At 36.4% G+C, this 18,347-nt stretch overlaps 1 protein-coding gene across 4 annotated transcripts in view; it reads left to right on the top strand.

The window, feature by feature from the left end:
* Window positions 1–3,514: 3,514 nt before the first annotated feature.
* Window positions 3,515–18,347, top strand: part of LOC126816564 (uncharacterized) — a 124,044-nt gene continuing 109,211 nt past the window's right edge. For 2 of the 4 annotated variants that reach the window (XM_050543234.2, XM_050543233.2), the window contains exon 1: window positions 3,515–3,765. The gene's annotated coding sequence lies outside the window, so the exon portion shown is untranslated. The remainder of the gene's footprint in view (window positions 3,766–18,347) is intronic. The other 2 variants (XM_050543235.2, XM_050543231.2) reach the window with 1 other exon arrangement.

Genomic DNA, 18,347 nt, shown 5'->3' with positions numbered 1-18,347 from the left:
AAGTTGCCTTTGGCTGAGTCTGACAAAGCTTTTTGTCTCGACTTTGTATTAGATCATCTGGATATTTTTCTATCCAATATCTGGCTTGATGGAGTTTGTATTGTTAAATAACTCGCGGGTCTTTCTTTCAACATGTTTACTTTTCATTTGAACATGTTGTAAAATTTTATCTGGAAACTGTTTGTCTTCTTGAAACTAAAGGGGTACTTTATTCCAAAAGAAACAGAAAAGTTAATAATGATCGTATTATTTACCTTAACACCAGTTCAAAATAGTTTTCTCCTCTTTGCCAACTCTTTTGAAATTATCAAACTTAAAAGAAATCTATAACTAACTCAACCCATTCATCTAGCAAATGGTAGCTAGGGTACTATTTATTGTTTGTTTGTTATAATTCAAAGAATTATATGTTCCCGAATAAATCAAATGCGTGTTTGTCTACCTAGAAAGAACACCCTAACTCCCTCAATCCCTTAAATACCGAAATATGTGTTTCTCAAAACTAAAATCTTCAGCAGAAAGGCATACATCTGCCCAGCGCATCTTCAGTATCCAGTAAAACACATTTGGTCTAGCAGTTTTGTTTTATAATATAGAAGCAGTTAAGCATGCCAGCGGTTAAACTATGTAACAGAAGTCGTCAGTTAAGTGTTCTGCATAGCCATCATCGTTAAGCAATGGTCTTAAAGTAAGTGTTTCCAGTGTACCACAAATCTGTTAGCAAACCACACATTTCGCTGATCCTTACCGGTGGTCAGATACAAAGTTCAGCTGACGAATTCGAAGTTAGTTTGTTAGAAGATGGCCACAGGGTAATGACAGCCAGTGTAGGATCACTATTCAGATTGTTTAAATATAAAGCGACAGAATAGCTAAAGTGACTTCAAAGCGTTCTTCGTAGAATTAATCTGATCATTGTCAGGATCCTAAGAATGCTTCGTGGACATTCTTGATTCAGTCTAATAACATACTAATGTCGGCCGTCTGTGGCACCCGAAATGAAATGAATTGGGGTTTAAGTCTTATTTTTCTGCAGTGATTGGGCTAATGAAGAGGGGCTTACTGCACACAGTGTGTTAAGAAACAAAAATTGCCAAGACAGTGGCCCTGCGACATACTCTCATTTCTAATTCGAACTGTCAAAGGGTCTTTTACGTGCCCGCCAAAAGGTACCCTGGACACCGGTATTTCGTCCCATCCGAATGACTAGACAATATGGAAACCAAAAATGAAATGAAATGAGGTTTAACGTCCTACTGTTCTGCTACGAACTGGGCTAATGAAGACGGGCATACGCCATACAGTGTGCTATGAGGGAAATTTTGCCTGGACAGCGGCACTACTGTCTACTCTTATATCGAATTCCAACTTCAAGGGATCTTTTACGTGCACGCCAATGTGTACACGGGACCTCGGCTTTTCGTCCCATCCGAACGACTAGACAGCTGTCCTTGTCGGGCCCTCCGTCCTGCATCACTGACAAGAGGGAATCACGCCGGAAAATCTGGATGAACTTTCTCGGCCAATGCAGGGATCGAACACCCGACCTCCAGACTAGCGAGCCAGCGTCTTACCCACTTAGCCACCGTGGCCCCCGACAATGGAAACCGCGTCCGAAAATCCCGCGGAACTTTCTTGGCCAACACTGGGAGCGAACCCGAGATCTCCTGGTTAGCGAGCCAGTGTCTTACACACTGAGACGTTTCGGCTCCCGTGGCACCCGACCAATGAGTTTATATCATGTGATGGCCACCAGTTTGGTTGTATTTACATTATATGGCAATATACCAAAGGCTAGCAGAAACACCCATTAGTCAAATGGTTTTCAGAAGCATCCAGCATCAGCTACAGTTCGCACTAGATCAGTAGTGAGGGTCCAAATGTAGAATCACCAAGCAGACCATTAAAATTCTTCTTGTAGAACTACAATATGTAACTCTTATTTCGCACAGTGTTCTTATAGTAGCAGCTAGAAGACTTTATAGATTTAATTACCTTTCGATTTCCATAATCAAATTGCACTTCCGATTCTCTACAGTCGCCCTTTAATACAGTATATTCTCATAGTACATTTATATTACACGATATTTTATCATTTAATTAAACTTCAGTAGCACTGTACTCCGAGCTAAATCCAATGTTTCTGTTATATTTATGGCATTATAATAAACCCTTTATTCGCTGTTTTATCAATCTAAACGTTTCTATAAGCCGCCACTCTACGCAATTAGTAGATTTAATGATACATATTTACATTATTTTATTATGAACATCAAGTACTAATAAACGTATGATATATTCCACAAGGGTCGGCAAATAATAGAAAGCTATATATTTGTCTCTTATCGATTCTACAAGACTGTAAAATTAGTATCGTTTTTAGTTCATATCCATTGATTCTTGCGCTTATATATATCTTTTATCTCGAGTGTGGATCAATAAGATTAGGTCTATATTAAATAGACACACCAACAGTTATATTGTGTACGCGAATGTCTTTCTCTACGCCTTAGTTCTTTTTCCCACCGGCATAAAACGGTAATATTTCCGTAGCTTTTAATAAACAAAGCTTTTGATTAACTTTCCGCTCGATAAAATACCTTGATGGCCAAAGGACCCCGTTATCATTAACCGCCATTTTTTATTACGATGATATAATTTTTCTTTCAGCTACCGTTTTTAACAATCTCGATGTTTCCAAGACACCATTAGCCGCTTACAAAAGCCATTTTACGTCATTATAATTCAGCCGCAAAAATAAAGCGAGATAACGATTGGCTAATTCGCTTGTATCATAACAGGAAATAGCACGTGCATGTTCGCGCTAAACTACTTCCGATGAAATCTGTTGGAAACCATTGAAAACAGCGATAGAGCTACATAAAAAAGTTTCTGTCCATCAAATCTATCTCACTATCTAAAGCAGGAAAATTATCAAGAAAACTTAAGCTTGAGTTGTCTTTGTCCCGGGTAATTATTGAAGTTCTGAATTTCTCTTGAGAACCCGTTTATTAAGCGAGTTAGCATTGAGTAGAAATAAGTTAACTCGCTTAAATCAATAGCTATTCTTTTACCACCCGATATTTGGAAGACCTGTCCATCTTGGCACTCTTTACTAACCCAGACCCACTTGAAATATTTGGATGTATCGGTGAGAATCGATCACCCTAACGCCATAGTTAGGTTATTTCTAAAGATGATACAGACTTGGTATGACAAGACGAACTATTAGGAGATATTAGCCTCTTCACACCAGTTCTACCTCTCACTGCCTCGCGTTTTTCTATAGAAGAGGAAATTGAAAACTAATGCCGCTGCCAATCGCACCCATCTCGCAGCTAATTACTCTCTAAGAGGATCAATGCAAGAGGCAGCAGTTGTATAAAAATAACGATAATTAAATGTTTTCGCTGAACTGGCATTGTGTTGCCGAACCGAGGTTCCGAAAAGAACCGAAATATTCCGAAGTATTTTCTCGTGTAGTCTGCATGATGGACGTTGCCTTTGTACAAAGGAATTGCATTACTGTAAACGTTTGGACATAAGCGAGAAGCAAAATCAATAAAACTATCGAAAGACTAGCCATCGTGTTAAACAGTGAACAGTAAAGGCGAATGAAATTTCCTTAATTTGATATAAACAGAAAGCGGCAGGCGAGACGAAGTAGCTTTAAGGAAGGAATTTGGAGTTATTAAGTTGGCGTTTCAACGGAACACACGGCAGGTATCCTCGCGAGTAGACGCCGTGCTTGGTTTCCTGAACAAGGTAGGTAATCATGATTAATAGAAAACCCATTGAGAACTTATTACAAGTTTCATTTATAATATTACTTTTCGCCGCGGGAACAGTAGAGGGTTTTTTGAGCTGCTTACGTTTTCTTTCTTTTTTTGAACATAGGTTAGATATGTAAAAATAGCTCCACTGGGAATGACATGGTAGTTCAGGAATAAAAATTAGTTTTCCTCTTCGAGTTGCAAAGTTAGTGCTGAATGACATTATATTATTGCATGTTGTATAGATGTTGCGTGATTCCTGATAATTGTATTACAGGCCCACTAAGATTTCCATATAGAATCACGCTATACCTATTTCTAGTTTTATTATGTAAAACATTAACTGTAAAATACGAAAGATTGGCTATTGTGATACAATCTTTAGAGTTATAAAGAGCAACTAATACGAAACTAATATCAGATAATTGTAACTGATTATCAGTTATTGAAAAAACAAGTTCTGTGTACATCAGTGTGTTGTGTAGTCAATATTCAAATGCTGCCTTCGTCGTTTGTCGTCTGCCTGATAAGATACCCGCCAATTATCGACTCATGATATGTAAATTCACTTCTGCTAAAGTAACCATACTGGTTAAAGAAAATTCCTCACGTTAACAGTTTCAGAAACAACATACAGTACATTGACACACGTGGATTTTCTATATGCGGAAGTGGATGTTAAAACTCATTTAGTTACACACGAGGCTAATTGTATCCCTTGTACACTGATATCCTTATTCATACCATTTATCAGTGATTTAGCAGACGATTTGGTCTCTTCATTGCCATTATGTCATTAACTTTAGGTTTATCTTGTGTAATTGTTTGTATATAAGATCAAATACATATTTATGGTGAAAATCCGAGTACATCGAAATTTCACCATTTTTATTCTTAATGTACAGATATTAATGTTGACGTCAATGAATTCAAAAACTTCGACGTTTCTTTTACAAGAAATTTATTGACTGACCTGTTTTTATTTCTGAATTACGTGTCAGTAGTGGACCAGGCCCGGTGGAGTGGGGGTGGGTGGGGTGGGTGGGGGCCTCCCCAATAATTTGGCCTCAAGTACTCTTTTCTCCAGGTTATTGCATGCAAGTAACTATTCAGTTAGATACAGAGGCGTAACTGGAAGAGACCCGATTTTAACATAGAAGTGAGACTTCTAGAAGTAGAACGCAGACTTTCAGAAGAAAAAAACCTGGGTTAAGAGACCCCCCCCCCCACACACACACACACACACAGACACAGTTGCGAGGGTCGCGATTAGTGAACTTTAACACTGAGCAGTCGAATATCTCATTCCATCTCATATCCATTGTATTATGACATTGGCTAATTAAAACACGACGGGATATAGTTTTCCGAACATTCAATAGAAGGGGCTAAAGCTCTAGAATGGAAGGTTTCATGCGTACCAAAGTGAAACTCAACCAAAAACATTTGATCCTCAACATATAGTCTAATTTTCTTCTCATGAATTGGACTAAAATTGTCGCCTCTGGGAGGTCCACAAACTTCTTTCATATTTCACATTTTGCGTAAAAGGCATTTGGCATAGCTCCAGAACCTCGCCCAAGAACTAGTCATACTTAAACACTCGGATAAAAATTGTTGCAACCTTGGTATTACATACTTTAACACTATTTGCGTAAAGAGGAGCAGCCATTTCACGGGAAATTTCGGTCCGAAATTATTGATATATTTGAACGATTTTGAAAATAAGATAAAAATTGCTACCTCTAGAGGATCCACAAGCTAAAAACGTGATTTTTCGTACAATCAGGGTCCAAAATCCAGAAAGTTACGGTCCGATAAGCGCAAATCGGAAATAAATTGTGACGTCTAGATGGTCCACGACAGGGCGACCTTCGATTGCACGGATTTCCGTACTCAAGTCGAACTATCTGCATGCGAATGACATTAAAGCCCGGCCCATACTGCTACACAACCCGACAGGACTCAGCGTCTTGGGTAGTTGTAAAAAACAATCGGGTCGCGTCTTTACTTCACTTACCTACGACGGTACCAGTCCACACAGGCCCGACTCTCACAGATTATGCGTCGTGAGTTCCGCCACTGCCCTCTAGCGTCTCTCTTCTGTCCAAAAATCTGACATCTTGAATTTTCCCGGGAAAACAAGGAGCACATGACCTGCACAGTCACATGACTAAATACTACTCTCTGATTAAAGCCACCGGCCACATACAACATGATCATCATCGCTCCATGGCCGCTCCAATACCCCCCCCCCATATAATGTTCAACAGGAAAAGGTTTTTTAGAAGAATTGGACAAAATTGTTTTTTCCATTTTTTGTCCGACGGACCCTTCGGGCCCAATCCGCCCCTGCTTACAGGGCTTTCCCATACCGAATTCCCACTGAGGGTTGCCGAAATTCAAAATGTGTGAGTGTCCACACAAACACGATGGGTTACGACTGCATCCAACTGCATCCGACTACGACTGAACATGCTCAGTCGGGCCGACGGGCCACGACGCAGCACAAATCGATTGAATCGTGGTCGTGGGACTGTCCACACTGCACTGATTATCTGAGACAAAACGTTGCGTTGGGTAGAGTCTGGGCAAGTCGTGGCGGTGTGGGCCGGACTTTAGTTCAACCTCTGGCCGTGACCAGCCGTTCCATGCGATAGAGCACGGTCGAGATAGTTCAAAGATGACTGAAAAGACTAAAGCCCGGCCCATACCGCTACGACTACACACAAGCCGACAGGACTCGGCGTCTTGGGTAGTTGTAAAAAAAAATCGGGTCGCGCCTTTACTTCACTTGCCTACGACGGTACCGGTCCACACAAGCCCGACTCTCACAGATTATGAGTCGTGAGTTACGCCACTTCCCTCTAGCGAGTGATTCCAAAAGTAAACCGGAAGCATAAAAGTGACATTGTATTTTGCCAAGATGCCCATCCTCTCTCTCTTCTGTCCAAAAATCTGCCATCTTGAATTTTCCATCAGTTAAACAAGGAGCACATGACCTGCACAGTCACATGACTAAATGCTACTCTCTAATTGGCTAAACATCAGTAAGACAAATGATCGCATCGTGTGATTGTCCACACAAACACGATAAGTTACGACTGCAACCAACTGCATTCGACTACGATTGAACGACGGGCCACGACGCGACGGAAATCGATTGAATCGTGGTCGTGGGGCTATCCACACTGCACTGATTATCTGAGACAAGACGTTGCGTTGGGTAGAGTCTGGGCAAGTCGTGGCGGTATGGGCCGGGCTTAACACGTGTGTAGATTTGTTTGGTAACACCCAGAAGTTAGAGAATATATATAGGCCCACGACAAAAATCTTTGTGAAATGATCCATGTTACCAGTTAACCCGGATGGAGTCAGCTTCGTAAGAAAATGTTTTAAAAGCATTTCTTTATCTCCATCGTCAAAATATAGTTTTAAAAATGAAATAGCAGAAAATATAGCAGGCGAAACAACTGACATGGGCGCCGCGATATTGCGTTCGGGTGCTGGTTCAGAATGAAGTTGCGACCACAGTTTACATCCGAAGGTCACCCTGGGTATTATATGCTTTTACACTATTTGCGTAAATGGGAGCGGCCATTTGAACTTTGAATTTGATCTCAGGGGTCATAATCCAAGAAGTTACGGTCCGATATGCGCCAATATCCACAGGAACTGAGATCTTCGGGTTATAAACATACATTGTTAGTTTCATTAAATTCGGATAAAAATTGTGACCTCTAGATTGTCCATAACCTTGGTTTTATTATGCATATATTTGCCCAGTTTAGCTTCACAGGAAATCACCATCGTCTGCAGTGCTTTCAATGGTAAGGGATTAGAAAACATAAAAACTTCAATGCTGAGTAATTTTACTAGCCAGAAAGCGTCTCCGAGGATCTAGACTTCCGGGGGCTTCCGGGGGCCCAGGCGGCCCCTGGACCCTCTCCTAAAGTCCTACGACAATCACTGAGAACCAATGTGGTTCGGATAATCAGTTGTTTCATTATTTTTCTTGAAAGGACTTTGTTAGTCTCAGCCTGCCAACCAATTCTCTGAAATGGTTAACGCTTGGTATAGAGTCTACCTATTATGGACTAAATATGATATTTATTCATGAATGTATTTCGTGTATTTGTATCCCCCACTCCTTCCAACAAACACGCACACCACTACCACCATCTATTACGAATATTCATCATTTTGATGTGAAAAGGGGTAAATATACATTTAAAAGGGAAGAAAATACGAAAACGAAGTCGCAGTGTAGAGATTCATGTGAATTCGAGAAGGTCAACCCCTTTCCAGATATATATTATCACATAATTGTTCCATCTTGAGCCCTTTGTGGTTATAAAAATACAGATCATCGTAATGTTCAAAACGGAAATTTAAGTCAGGAAATGGCAAGGATTTAAAACAGAAGTCCACGGATAGAGAATCGCCAGTCTGGATCCATATAAGTAGTAGGTCAATGCAAACGGAGAGTTCATCACTCAATAATAGATGGCCTTTTGTCAAAGCATAAAATGTACAACACTCTAGCTCAATAAATAAAACATCATATTCACACTCCTTCTGAAAAATAACATGATTAACCAGTCCTGCACACAACCGAGGTTTGGGAAAAATCAAGCCAAATAAGACTGGTGTTAATTGTTAACTGTCATTAACACTTACATGAAGCAACTATTGGACGGGTATATTTGATACTATGGTATACGAGTATTTGGGTTCAGTAGCAAGTGTATGTTGACAGCAGTAAAGATCTTTCTGAAATTCCACAAAGAGAGAAACTTTGACGACTTGTGAATAAGACCACATCCGTCACCAGTCATTATTAAAACATTTAAATCGACTCCGGCTTCATATTTCGAAACAAAATTTAATCGTTTAGATTTTGTCGGATCAAATCGAAATATCACACCAGATCAACCAAATTCAGCAATATATTTTGAAATAAATCAAAGAGGTTTAAATAAAATGCTATAAAATGAGTATAAAATCTGAACAGAAAGGAAAAGAAGAGAAACGGGATACAAACTGAAACTGCACTTAAAATTTGATGAAAAGTTAAAAATTATGAAAGATGAGAAACACGTTACTTTCAACACAACCTCTTCTAAAAAGACATTAAAATTTTCACGGCTAACAAATGTCTTTTATGAAAACAAATGAGACTTAAAAGACCATTAGTAAAATTTCTAAGACTAATCACGTTCTTCCTCTTTAGATGCAGGATGCGATCAGTCAAGCAGAAAAGGCTTCCGAAAAGGCATCGCGTAACCATGCTGATTTAAAGGTAAACATCAAATTTAGATAACTCAGTTGAAAATTTCAATAATTATTATCTTCGTAGAGATGGTAAAAAAATAGGTTTATTTCTCTTCCTGTTTGCAGCCCTGCTAGTTTTCTAAGCACCATACTTAAAGTTATCAGATATTGACATGCTGATGTTTTACTGGGGTTCTTTTCCACCATGTTGTTGTATGCCGTCTGTTTATTTTCGGTATTCATCTTGGGTTGAAGTTGATTCAAGTTTTCATATATATCAAATTAATGTCACGTGCAAGAAGATAATCTTTAACATCGTTGATGGATAAACATGATCAGCATCTAGAAATATTGTTGTACATTTGTATGTATTTACCAGGGTCCTCGAACGGGAGAAGGCACAGTGTGTTCATTTTAGAATGTTATTTCGGACCTGTCTGTCCTGTATCCCAAATAACTACTTGTCCATTGTGCAAAATTCTATCGCGCACCCCTGGGTGCTCCCATCTTTTCAAACTTTTGGGATAAATTGCTAATGTAAACCATAATAGTGTATGCGACAATCAACGTGAAAAGGGTAACGTCGTTTGACTCAGCATAGATAATCCAATTATTTGACGTAATTGCTGAGGTTATGATAAAAAGTATGAAACCCGGCATGGGGAGGCAGAGCAACACCAGTTTGTCGTGATCAACACAACGCACATTTTTTATTACTGTAATATAATTAGGGATTGATGCCATATAGAAGTCTAATATAATATGAATATGATAACAGCCCGACCTAAAACAAAAAAAAACCTCTATTATGCTGGTTATTTATTTAAAACGTAAAAATATTTTTGATCCAGAAACACAAATATGTTCACATATTTTCTTGTAAAGGGCTATATTTTAGTTAAAATAAGGCCGACAATTTTGAGTAAATTCTTAACTTAAGTCTGAGAATGCTTTGTGAACTCTGGACCAGAACTCGATCCGTTTGGGTAACACCTTCAGACGTTTGCCACTCTGGCAATTAAGAGCGGGTTGACATTTTACTTTTTCATTAGACTTTCATGATATTTTGTATTATGTGCCAAATACATATGTCTGTCTACCCTTCTGGCATACAAATTGCCAATCTGTTTCACAGAGAATTACGAGTCTTCTAATATCTCTGTAAAAGATGACTGCCTTTAACACGTGCTTCGGGCAGTATGCTGTCTTTTAGTCATTTTAATATCCATTTACACTAAATAGGAAATAATTTTTACCTACAAATACGTCAAACGTCTTTATTTATTTTTCTAATTCATCAAATATTTGAGATTCATTAAGTCGCATTGATGTCATCCTTATCAGTGATTGTTGATGCAAGGACCCCAGTGACATTCCATCTAGGGGCCCATACAAGCCTTTACCGGCCCTGCATAGTAAATTGATCACCCAGGACTTAAATGACTTGGAAGGCAGACTGACATTTTACATCAACCGGAAAACAAAGTGAATCACAAGGAATTGTTATTATACATACGATTTAATGATATCGGACGCCTCGATTATAATGTGAACCATTTGAAATTCCATTGACTGTTTCATAGTAAACATTTGCTAGTCACTTAACATGTGTGCCAAAAATATATGTCATATCATTGCTTTATTCTATTACGGTATTCCGGCATTTTGAAGGTATGCCCGGGTATTATGTCTGTGGAAGGCTGAACCGAGAAATTAGATGGATAATCGTCGCATGATGAAGCCCACTGATGAGGACGCCTTCGATGAAATGGGCTTTATTTTCTTTACTACTTTTGGGTTTGTTTGGAATAACTTAGATATCAACCATTTATTACAGGAAAATCAAGACTTTCTGGGTTTAGTCACACGGCCTTGTCTGCAGGCTAATTCGTTTTTATAGTCCTGTATCCGTGTCTATTTACGGTCGAGATCGAGATTTAAGTTTAATGGTTATTCGAATATTGTATAAAATCGGATCTTTGCAGAATTAGTTCAGTCGGTTACTAGTGGTAAAATTGCGATTTGATTGAAAATTGGAAAATACAAAATTTAATCTATGCTTTAAAACATGATGTTATCCCTTTAACTTTTTATACCCATGGAAATGATTAGTATATACCATTAGTTTAAGATTAATTTCTAAAGATACATTGGCATGTAATTATTTGTACAAAGCCTGTGGCTACGTTTTCTAATATCTATTACTTTCTAATGAGAATTGTTTCTTCCTCACAATGAGTTTTATATCAAGTCTCTGTTTCTTTTTCCTATTCTGATTTGTTTTCTTAGATTAATACCCGAGGTTGTCAAGCTCTCGTTTATAAAAAAAGAAATCTTATTCAGCAGTAAGATTTATTTTAGTATTAGTTTCTATTTTTGGTAGACTAGCATTAAATTTTGTATATACAGGAAAAGAATACTATATTGACATGAATGTGCAAGTGGGCAATTTAGGAACATTACATTTCTTTTTAGACCAGGACATGCTCTTTGAAGAGAGCCTAAGACTCAGCCAATTCAAGTGCGATTGACAAAATGTCAAAATTCCAAGATGGCGACGATGACGTCATATTTCGTCCCCGGTCCATAGTATGCTCACAGTACTTGTTTAAAGTAATGTGCGTATTATGTTTAAGTTAAACAATGATATATGTTATCAAGTATATTATCTTAACGTCTTTCGTCCAATAGTGTACATTTGAGTGTCCCAGTCTTGCGACACAGAACATTATCTTACCTCTCACGAGAAGACAATCCTTTGCATTATACAACATTATATTACATTAAATTTGAAATGGTACTACCAAATCGGTGCTCAGGTACAACTTGGTTGTTCCAGTTCGACATTTTTGCTTTCCACATTGTCGTTATATTAGTTTATAACTGAAAATTGTTAACTTATAGCAGAGAACTCGCCATCAAGCAACTAGTGCCGCGAAGCAGCATCACTATGACCCTATTTCAGATTGCACTGACTCATTTTAGCTCAAACATGACCAAAGCCAATATTATTATGATCTAAGCTTTTGGTTCCGAAAGAGGAAAGGAATTGGATTTTAATAACATTTGCACTATTGTAACATCCCCGTCTAAAGGATTTCTCGAGATACAGAACCATGAGTATAACGACGGCTGGTTCAAAGACATAAACATGTTACGTCACTATTTCGGGGAATACATGTTAAATGGCTACATGGAATTGATAGCGGTATCAAGAGGAATTATAGTTTGGCGACTGCTCAGCTTTAATGAACAATAATAGATATCTTTAATTAAAAGACGAATATCTCATGTCCTTCCATCTAACCATTTATCCATGCAATTGATCATATCTTCTTTTTCTACATATATAGAAATTAGCCGCCATATTGTAGATTCCTAACAAATCCATCAACGCTCTTCTGTAGCTAAAACGTGTTGCAAGGTTAAAATTTTCAAATCGTTGGGAACTACACAATTTGCATTCAGCGGTGCATTTATTTTTTATTTATTTTTTTTCACTTCACCGCCAACAGGAAGTCTTACTTTGGCTGACACTAGTCTTAATAAACGATCAATAAGAAAAACTTCAAACATTACCAAAAACGAGATAGCTCTCAAGCTAATGAACAAAACATTAGACAAGACAATGGGATGCCTTGGTGGAGCTTTAGAAAACTGTATTGTTATGACTGGCGGCTCTTGGTTGCATGTTATAATATTGGATCTATTCACGGTATAATTTGTTTTTGTTGATTGATTATGAGTGGATATCGATCTTCTATAGTTCTTATTTTAATGCAATAATTACGATGATCTTAAGTCGAGTATCATATAATCAAACGATAATCGATTTGATTATAAGTTCTTTAGTTTTCCTCAGCAGGCGTCAAATTGTTTACGTCATAAACTACGAAATTGCGGGCCAGGCAGTAACAATGGATGTTTCTATCTTTATAGGATTTGATTGGTGATGGGTGTTATTGAAGCTTTATATTGAACAATAATATTGTTGATTCATTGAATTATTGAATGTGTGTGTGGTCAAAGAGAAATTGAGTCACGCTAGGATCCTATATAATGTCTTTTATAGTGACAGTTTAATGTATAAATGTGGTCCATACAAATTCTTCTACGTCGATCTTTATGATACATTGCTATTATTACGCCATAAACAGAGATTAAACTGAACACTGTAGATACATGCACATTGATATATTCATTTCTTTTGTTTTTCACATCACGCAACCTTAAGTCTTAATAACAACAAAATAATTTTGTAATCGGAAACATTGATATGTTGTAAGAAATTGTTCAAATCTTTAAACTGCTCTATTGCGTGCGGACTAACACTAAGTCTTTCTTATCATAAAAAATCAGTACCCCACAAGAACGAACATTCAAAACATTTTCCGATTAGGATAAAGAACCCAATAGAAACTGTCAATTCTATACCCAATCTTCTTCTGCTTAATTAAAGCCCTTTGTAATGAAAGCTTTTAATTTCCTTGAACTCAAACCTAATTTAAAGTATTGCCTTTTGAGGAGTTTCTGTTGCTCAGTAGCTTTCACGAGTCAAAATGTCGTACAAAAACTTGCAGAAATCAAAAGTTTTTTGTTGGTTTGTTTGCTTGCTTTTTGTGGGTGAGATTGGTATTTTTTCAGAAAACTCCTGTTTTAAATATGCCTAAACAGATGAAATACATAAATGAAGTAGGGCAGCTTGTACAAAGTAATTAACAGTGATAATTTTAGATTTGAATAATTTAATTTTACTCTCTGATCGAATGCCCTCCCAAAATGAATGCCCTTGGTCGTCGTTCCCTCTCATTGCACGCCACTGAATAGGTGACAAAAACTTACTGAGTAAAATCTACGTCCTTTATGCGTCTTTATGGCAATCCACAAGGATGTCTTGTTTTCCTGTCTTTATTGTTCAAGATAATACAGACGTTTTGAAACTTTAAAAAACAAATCTATAATAAAATAAGCGTTTAAAAGAATAAAATAGTCAAAATTGACAAACGATATGTATGCTATATTTGCGACAGTCATTTTATTTTCGTGGACATAAAACAATGTCCAATATGATTGTGTTGCTTCTGAAGTTTAAGTTAGTTCTGAGTTGTTTCTAAGCTCTTTCAGAGATCACACGAGTACAATAATCATTGTCAATTATTTAAACTTGACCAGAACTTAACCGAGTCTTTGATGATCTATTCGGATAATAATGAACGATAAAACGTGGCGCATACGGGCCATTTTCCCCGCTTTTTGAAGCACCGAATATCTCTGTAAAAGATGACTGCCTTTAACACGTGCCGTCACAGCACGCGGCGTCAATCATTGACTGAATGGCGCTTGCATTGTTTACATAAGACGTTACTGCTTTGGGCAGAATGCTGCCTTTTATTCATTTTAATACACTAAATAAGAAATAATTTGTACCTACAAATACGTCAAACGTATTTATTTATTTTTCTAATACATAAAAAAAAATGTTTTAGAATTTAATTTGTCGGTGGAAAAAAGTTAATATTTGAGACTCATTAAGTCGCATTGATGTCATCCTTATCAGTGATTGTAGAGGCCTAGCGAATATTCACTGCTGATCAGTGTGCAAGCGATGCTGTAGAAACCACGGCTATGTGTTTGCACGCACAAGCAATTTGCACCCCATGGATTTTAACTGTTGAACTTGTGATGAATATCTTGTTAAGGCTTGCGCAGATGGTTCAAACAAAAAATTACTCACAAAGAAACTGTGTGCTGTCTTACAATGATGTACGATTTCAGAACAATATATAGGCAACTAAACATCGCTTAGAAATTGCCTAAAAGAATCGCTCGTGTACGTTAGGTTTAACGCAGACATCTTGGGAGTAACCCAGTATAAGAAAACTGATTCAAATTTTATAACGTTTTCAAAATATACTCCCCAAAGACATTCGGAGTGGCAACCAGTTTTTTTCCAGACAAAATATGTTAATCATAATTGTCGTTTACTTCCGACCATAATAAAACTTTTATTTATTTAAAGGAGATGTGGAAACCCAACTTTAGTGAAAACTGACGCCCAAACCCTGCAACCTTCCTTGACCAAATACTTGAATAGATCTGTATAAAAATTATAGTTCGAAATTCCTTTTACATTTCCACCAATAATTCATTTCAAAGGATCTGTTTCTATATCGGCTATAAAGCTATTTAGCTAATTTCAAAAGTCCACAGTACAAATACTCGTCTTTTAATACAAATGATTCCAATGGCTATTTGTTGTTTTCAGAAAGATAAAATTGAGTTCTGTACCTCCTGTCTCTTGTAGTAGACCTATCTATTGTGCTTTTTTGATTGTTATTTTTAACGTACATCATTTGGCCATCTCTACTGATAATTTTGATAAACCCAGACACGAGAGCGATTTATTGATTATTTTCAAAAGCTTTCTGATTAATATAAATATTTTAGCTGAAATTGTCAATGTACATTATAAATCATTATCTAGAATCTATGTCGATGTCTCCCCAACTTTTTATTTTAGGTCTGTGATATCAGTCATCCAACCAAGAAAATCCAACAATGAGCCCTATACATTACATAATAAATATATTTTTTTCAAATATATTTTTGTTCAAATTAAATCATCAATTTTATGAATAATTCATAGACTTAGTTAGCATGTAGATTTATATCGGTTTTCAAATGCAACGTTGATATTTACTGTGTTATATTTATCTCGATCATCTTTATATTAATCCATTAGTTTGTTGTATATTTTATATTCATGCCTTTATATAATCTGAAATAACTAGACGTATTTTTAATTATTGGGATTGCATTAGTCATTGTTGTAGATATCCTATGATACTGATATTCATTATCATCAGAGACAACTGCGTCATGATGGGATTCACCTATTCCTAAAGGTAGTTATTATAACATAATTTACCATCGGTTCTCAGGTACTGTCGAGTTCCAGGAAGAGGCATGGATTCTTACTTTCATTAAAACACACGATATCCCATCTTATCTATTAGTAGTAGAGCGATCATGACATTAGATTTTTTAGAATGTTCCAAGCTTCAATACCGACTTAACCGACCACAACCTTCCCAGGCGTATCGCCTGTAGGGCAGACAAAGGAAGTGTTGCTTAGTCGTTCGGTATAAAAAAAACCAAGTAGCCCTTTCCGTGAACATAGACGGAAAGCTGGACAATTGTAATTTGAAAAAGTATACGTGGAAAGGTGACCATAGTTATTCAAATATTAGACTCAAAACAACCAAAGTATGTGTTGATGAACTGTTAAACTCTGTTACATCTCTTGCTAAGTTCAGGTATCAAACATATTTATAAAATTCTTATCTTTTTCTCTCTGAATGTAGATATTACATCCCTTAAATATTTGCCTATCAGCATCCATGGTTTCGTATTTTATTCATCTTAAATGATTTATAGTTTAAGAGATTTATATATATGTCTGTTTTTGAGATGGTTGAAGAGATTTACCTGCGGCGTCATGCAAGCCTTGCTACTAAAACATGATGCATTGCTGTGATCTATTTGTTAAGGAACATGCAATCAACTATTCTACCATGTTCAGCTGCTTGCTATGTAATATAAGTTTATGTTTTAGTGTTTTTGACTGCAACAAGTCAACCATTCTATTAAGTAAGGTAATTGAAGAAACTAAACGAAAATTTAACATTGTCTCAATGTTATTGATTTTCTCCTGTGTTATCTGTTTATAAACGGCCTTAATTTGTTAATTTAAACAAACACTCGTTTTCCTATAACTATCTATTAAGGCTATTTATATTATACTTATCGTATACTTGACAAATTACATAGTCAAATCAGGGCGTTAAGATTTAAATAACTTCCCCGTTCCTTAAAACTGAAAAAAATAATAATAATAAAATTTAGCTTCGTGTACACAAACCGGCAAATGGAAGCACCATTTACGTTAGGGGTATAATTAAAGCACATATTGATTTACAAGTCATTATCTAGAAACATAAATTCACTCTTAGCCTTTTTTTCATTTAATTAAAGGAGCAATTTTGGTAGAAAAAGCTGCAATTTGTGTTTAATTTGTCGAAGTAATCATTTTTTGCAAGAAAAGCAAGTTTTTAAAAGTAAAATATTGACAACTAAACTATTAGTCATCATGTTCATTTAACAACGATTATCTGTGTAAAGTACGAAACGGAGCTATAATAATCATGTTAAAACTGAAACACGGTAACGGGATCAGAGATAAGTGAAAATAATTTCAGATGGCATGTATGTGGGAGCGTAGATCATCTCATCCTAGCTTATTATCAAGAAGGATTCTTGCGCAAGTTCGATTTATTATTGTTCGGTACGTATAAACCACATTGTCTTCCGAACTAAAAAAACCCACTGTAAGTCTAATTGCTGCGTTAAGGTACATTTATCTGCTAGGAATGTCATTGAGTGGCTTTGTAAAGGGTAACACAACTAATTAAGGGTAAATAAGGTATATATCTAGAACTTAAAAAAAAGATTAATTTCTCTTACAAAAAAGAGCGATATATCACGAAGTTTAAGATTGTGTAATACCACGCGGTATTTATATACAACAAATCTCTGATTTATATGGACCTTGAACAGTATGTATCTATTTTTATTTAATCACCAATAACATCATAATGCCGGACTTGGTTATATCATTAAAATTATAATATTACGCTTGGACCCTGCGAGGTTTACATACATGGTAATCATTATTATTCAAGTTTCAACTAATTTTTTGTATTTTCTATTGATTTATTTAAAGCAATCTTCCGATTATTCACTTTTTACTCGTTACATTTTAAAGGAGCTAAGCCTCTAACTCAATATTTTCCATAATATTCTAAATGTAAAACACGAATTAGAATTCAATATTGGTCCATTTAAATTAGTATCGATGTTCTTATTTTGCCTTAAAATATGGTACTCTAATATCCAATATACAGTGGACATTTTATAATAAGTATACGAATCGTGTATTCTATTATTTCGAGCGCCATTTGTAATGAACAAAGAAAAACATATCCTACAAGACAATACGCTAGAATGGACTAAGCAGACTTAAAGGGCCGTAGTTCAATTTGGACTGTTCACGTATTTCACCGAACATAATTGAATAGAAATTACAATATTGTTTTTAAAAAAGTTGAATAGAAAACACTTTATATCATTCATATTACATTAATATGTGCTTTTAGGTCCATTTCCATCTATTTTAAGGTTATAAAGAATAGAGCCATACGCCCTTTAACTTTATATCCCGTAATTTTTGTTCTACGCCGA

Source organism: Patella vulgata, chromosome 3, assembly GCF_932274485.2.
Source record: "Patella vulgata chromosome 3, xgPatVulg1.2, whole genome shotgun sequence".
NCBI lineage: Eukaryota > Metazoa > Mollusca > Gastropoda > Patellidae > Patella > Patella vulgata.
Note: the sequence above shows the minus strand (reverse complement) of the source record. Positions and strands in the feature narration are given on the sequence as shown.